The sequence below is a fragment of the Cupressus sempervirens genome, chromosome 6 (genome assembly GCF_028749045.1).
Source record: "Cupressus sempervirens isolate cs-2001-9-10 chromosome 6, ASM2874904v1, whole genome shotgun sequence".
NCBI classification, from domain to species: Eukaryota; Viridiplantae; Streptophyta; class Pinopsida; order Cupressales; family Cupressaceae; genus Cupressus; species Cupressus sempervirens.
The window spans coordinates 527,148,100-527,154,393 of NC_143123.1; the positions used below are offsets into that span (position 1 = coordinate 527,148,100).

A 6,294-nucleotide genomic window follows, 5' to 3' on the forward strand; every position below is an offset into this window, starting at 1 on the left:
CAGACTAGGATGGGAGTAGAGAGAACACTCGATTATGACCTTGCATTCCATGGTTTGCCTCATTAGTATGAGAGGATACTAGTGGTTGCAAGGATCACTAGGGACCTAGGATTCCTAGGGGATTTCTCGGGTAACTTCCAACATGATTCATGCGATAGCACTTTCCTACTTGCATAGTAGGTTTCCTACGTGTCTTTGTGTGCCTCTGGGAATTAGATGTTGACCTATCTTAGAAATTTTGAGTTAGTATACTTTTAGGATTCTTGGACTTAGATAGTATCTATGTTATGTGATTTGATATCCTATTTGGGACTTGAGACTATCTCCTAAGCGTAGTGGGAGTGGGCCATATGGGTGGTAGTGCTTTTCCACTCTTACCATTGCGATCCATCCATGGTCACCATTGCTAGAGCATTCTTTGTTGGAATTTACCTTCATTTTGTTCATGGATCATTATGATGGATGGTTATATTTTATGATGGATGTTGTATCATTTTATGATGGATGTTATATCTTTTGATGTATGGATGTATTATGTATGGTGGATGATTTCATTTATTTTATTGTTCATATCATGGATCCAAAGAAGATGATATATTTTATTTTTACATGTGTTTATTCTTTTAAAGCCTTTCATACTCTATGACATGTATAGTGGATGAATGAGCATTTTGAATTAATTTTCCAAGAGGCATTTGGAACAAATGAATATTAAATGGACATTGGACTTTTCATTATTCTTTCATATGGATGTGGTATTTGATGGACTTAGTTTTAGATTAGATTTAAATGTGATTCAATGTCATGGGATCCTTAAGGAATGTAACTTGTTATGTATGCTTTTAGTTGAATGTATATTATTGCTTCCACTACTATGTGTTTGATGTGAATGGTTTATCTTTCATGTTTTAAAAAAAAAATGCTACCAAACTTAATAAAAATTTAGGTTATTTCTTTTGGATCCCTTGGGAGGGCATTACACACATTCAATAAAATTGGAACGATATAGAGAAGATTAGCATGGCCCTATGCAAGGATCACTGGGGACCCAAGATTCCTAGGGGATCACTTGGGTAACTTCCAACATGAGTCATGTGATGACACTTTCCTACTTGCATAGTAGATTTCCTACGTGTCTTTGTGTGCCTCTGAGAATTAGATTTCAACCTATCTTAGAACCTTTGAGTTAGCATACTTTTAGAATTCTTGGACTTCGATAGTATCTATGTTATGTGATTTGATATCCTGTTTGGGACTTGAGACTATCTCCTCAGCATGGTGGGAGTGGGCCATTTAGGTTCCACGTGGTTGTGTGGTAGTGAGAAAAGAAAAGAAAATGCTACCAAACTTAGTCTTGGTGGGGAATTATAGTCTTCCCCACCCTAGTTTAGCCTTCACCTTAGAGTGTTTTTGGGTAAGAAATATTGTGTTATGTATTTCATTTTTATGCATGTGATTAATCAAATTTATATGTTACAATAGATTTATATAACAAGTTTTACATGCACAAGTTTACTAATAGATGTGAGTGAATGAGTTGATGAAAAGTTTAAAGTGTTTAAGATTCCAATTCAGCCCCCCTCTTAGTATCTTGTTATATTGTATATATCTCCATCAGTCAACAAATTTTACAAATTTTACATTTACAAGATCATAAATACCTCAAGCATCATGGAACTATGGTTCTCTATTGCAAAAACTTTAGATCACTTAAATTTTATGTTAAATTTTCCTTAAGTTAGTCCTTAAAACTTTAGATGATCAAATTGTATAGACAAATCCAATTTCAATCCTTAAATATTTTTGAATTGACTTCTGCATTAATTGTGCAAGTACACAAGCATCAAAAAGCTATTTATTTTTACTAGAGAACTTATTTTTCTTTAAGAACTCACATATGAACTCCAAATCTAATGTTTACTTAGCCATAGCTTCCTTTAATTAATTTATACCTCCTATTAATAATGCAACTTCCAATTTGGTCTCTAAGGGCATTAACAATATTATGATTATGATTCCCTTAAAATAATTAATGAAATGAATTGTTCAAATAAATAAGGGTTAGTTTGTAACAATAATTGACTTCATTTCATTTTCAAGTGTTTTACTTAGCTTTTTTTCTACCAAAAATATGAAATTTATGGATCCTTAGCTCTAACAAATGATTCATCAAGGTTTTCTACATGCTCTTTTACGTCATCTCTCTGACTATTGCTACTATTCTCATTTCTTCTAATATCTTTATTCATATTAATTGTAGGGTTTTTATTTATCATGATTTTTCTCATGTTATTTGGAATTATCATATTGTTCATCCTAAAAAATCTTGCTATATGGTCCAAGTTGTTACAAATCTTACATGTTGTCGCATCATTTCTATATTTAGGACTTGATTGGTTAGTGTGTAACCTACAATGTGTAGAAATATGTCCAATTTTTTTGCACTTATAGAACACGATACCATTTCTTACAAAATTGGTTCCTCTGATAGGTATATTATCAATAGGGCTAGTACCTCTAAACATTTTTCTCTCATCATTATTAAATCTAGGTTTATTACATTCAATATCTTTATGATCAATACCATGACAATTATAACAATAACCAAAAATAGGCTTAAAATACTTAATTATAACAATAACCAAAAATAGGCTTAAAATACTTACTTTTACAATCCTTTACATGACCAAATTAATTGCATGCATAACATCTTCCTCTAAATTAGTTCCTTCTTTAGGTTATTCAGCTTGTTCAGATTGCTTAGGTACATCTTCAAATTGGCTTGTCTTAATTTTGTTTAGATCTTCTTTTTCTTTCTTAGGTTATTGAATCACAATATCTGATTCCTTTGTTACCTCATGTTTCTTACATGATTCTCCTCAAAAGTATCAAAGATCAGTCTTATTATAAGAGGATCTTTACATACAGATCTTCTCATATGTTTTCTTAGTACTAGAATACAACTTCTTAAGATGTTGATTAGACTATGTTAGCTCTCTTTTCATGATTTTATTATATTTCTCAAGTTCTACATACTATAACTTTGAGGACTCAAGTTTAGATGTCATCTTTGCAAATTTTGATTTCAAATCTAAATTCTTTGATCTTAGATTTGATTCAATTTCCTTGTCGTCATCCTTTAGACTCAACTTAATTTTTTAACTTTAGCTAATGCTTCAAGATTTCATTTTCTTTCTAAGCCTTGAAACTTAATTGAAATACTTAGACCAATCTTTACATTCTTTCTTGGATCTAATATGTTCTATCTTGTCTTTTTGCTTCTCAATATAGTACTTAACATCTTCATACGTGTCTTTTAAAGCATCTCTTTCTTCTATAAGTACATAAAGTTGTTCAAGAGCTTCTTCTAGGTTCTTTGTAGCTAATCCATATCTATAGAGATCTTACTAAACTTGTTAGGCCTCTTTTGAGTAACTATGATCTGATACTGATTATTATATATAGGAAATAATGGGGGGGTGGGGGGTGGGGGGGTGGTGGTTTGGGGTGGGGGTGAATCAATATTTCACAAAATTTTGTCCAAGTTATGGATATAACTAACAATCTTACAACTTGCATAAATGACTAAACTAATTAAGATGAATACTAAACATAAACATAAAGTAATGCAACACATAACACTATATTTTTTAAACTAGTGAAACCTTGGCCAAGGGAAAACCCCAATAAGGATGGTACCCACAAAATGACCCACTAATCAAAAGTATCTTGTGAAAGATATTGGCTTTGTTAGGAGCTTATAATATTCACATAGTGTCTCAATCCTTGTAAGAGGACTGGGCCATTTTAGAAGCCTCAAACCTATTAGAAGTTATTATTACAATTTTGGAATGTATTAAAGGTGATCCCACTCCCCAAATATACAATATACAATATACAATGATATACAATATACAAAAGAGTAGATACAAAAACCTCTTTACAATTGCTGATATCTTCAATATCTGATATGACCTTTATAGCTCATTGTATAACCTTTGCATACTCTATCCTTTACTTCTTTACCATAAAAATTTTCATTACAAAATATTTTCATACTTATCATATTTACAATGTTATAGCGTTACATTACAAAACCTTTCCTTTATACCAAACTGCTTGTCTAGTCAACCTTCTTTCCTTTACACATTTTCAAAAATGAAAATCTATAGCTTTCCCACTTAGGGTTAAAATATAGGATGTTATCCCTAATTAGTCATGTATTTATTTTGGTAAAAATAAATTCCTTAATATAAAATATCAATCTCCTTAATTTTTTCCTATTTAGTTAGCTCAATATTGCAATTGGAAAAACTTCAATGACTTTGTTTATACTATCTATATTTCCTTGTGCTCTTACTTGTAGTATCTTTATAATATGTACTTTTTTTTTACCTAAGTGCATACATTCCAATAATTCCTCTAAGAATAGTGCCAAGAAAAAATCTAATTGTACTGCTAGATAAACTTTGTGATACTTAGACAATTTTCTAAGTCTATACCAATCTATATCTTCATACTTTTCTCACTCCATATGACTTATATGTTGTGATAGATGTAAACCTCATAGCATCTAACCTAGCCAAATTTCTAACAATTAGATCTTCTACTCTAGGAATAGGAAACCTATATCTTATGAATTTGGTTGTAGTATCTTCCTCTACCTTGAGGGCTAACTGGTAGCATTTTTTGAGAATGTTGGGGCTTCAAAGGCTAATTTCCTCTAAAATATTCCATCTAAGGTCATTCAAAAACCTATCCACTTTAATGTTCTAATCTTCCTAGACATTGGATCTCAAATAGAATCTCTAAATTTTATTTGTATAAGTAGTCATATCCATGTCTCTCTTCCTAAGATTCAATATCCTTCTATGGAGTTGAATTTCATAATTCTTTGGTAAAAAGTTTTTTCTAATCTTGGAAACCATACCTTTCTATGTGTCTATGGAGTGCTTACATTTCTTTCCCCTCTCTAATTGTATAAACTTCCAACAATTCAAGGGTGGTCCCCTCATTCTAGACTTTTCTACCTTCACCTTCTATGCTTCATTTATGCCTTCACACTCAAAATGGTTCTCTATCCCTTCAATCTATTCCATAACCAAATATCAATCCATATTTACAAAAAACAAGGGAATGTGTTGGTCTAAATTTTTGTATAATAGGTTTTGTCTTACCGAGATAAAAAAATTTTAGATTGTGATCCCTTAATGGTGACTAGGTTTCCAATTAAGTTTGTGTTATTTTCTGGCTAGTCCCTTTTTTCCTTTTAAATTTTCCTTGGCACGAAAATTCTTTTTAAAAAAGGGGGGAAGGGGTTTAAGCAAATGATCTTTATTCAACTTTGTTGAAATCATTGTCTTAATCCTTGTGAAAATGTTTTACCTCACCGTCGAATTTCCTTTAAATCTATGATTGTCATTGATTCGCTAAAGAAAAATACTCGAGATATATGTGTAGCGAATTAGCAACATGATGACACGTGTCTGTGACAATCGGGAATAATAAATCTGGCATCCAAATAACTCTGGCAAGTTGCTAAGTTGCTAAGTTGCTACCAAAATATACAAGCGAGTTGCCGGTAGCGACATAATGCGGACATAATCATCACCACAAGCGACATTCTTTTATGACCAAAAATGATTTGAAAGTCCTGGAGAAATTTTGTGCAGGTTGTGCTACTTTTCCCAACATTTGTTTTTTAGTGGGTCATTGCATCGCTAGCCGGGTATTTTCATGTTTTGCCAATAGTGACATAATGACTGACCCTAAAGTCAAAAACATGGTAGAACCTAAGATAAAGGATGATTAAAATATATATATGTATGCCAGTGCATTGTGTATATGTGAAAATGCAGCCTATGCTAACACACACACTTCAACACGGTCCTTATTTGCGGATTCATCCTAGAATGAACATTGGATTGTTCATCCAAAAATTAGCCTGCAAAGCGACCTGTTGCCTTCTATCTAGAGGGAATTGCTTATCAGATATCCTCAGATCCAAGGTGTTTAAGAAACTGGACCCTCTAAGAACAAAGGATTTGACAATAAAATTAAGCTAAGAATGAGTATGCAGATTAATCTAGAATGAAAGATGCAATGTAATTTAAGAACAAATAAAGCAAACTAGATTAAGCATATGCATGATTAAACTAAAATGAGATTAAACTAAGAGTGAGAATGTATGCAAGAAATGTAAGTAAATGTGAGCATGAATTTCAACAGCAATTCGATAGAAAATCAATTGATCCTCCTCAAAATGAAGAGATGAGGGTCTCTTAAATAGACTTT

The 6,294-nt window shown here is 32.0% G+C and overlaps 1 non-coding gene across 1 annotated transcript; it reads left to right on the plus strand.

The window, feature by feature from the left end:
- The first annotated feature begins 969 nt into the window (after positions 1-969).
- Positions 970-1,070, plus strand: LOC149553342 (U6 spliceosomal RNA). Its single transcript, XR_016353520.1, has one exon. It is a non-coding gene; the product is annotated as a U6 spliceosomal RNA (small nuclear RNA).
- Positions 1,071-6,294: the final 5,224 nt, after the last annotated feature.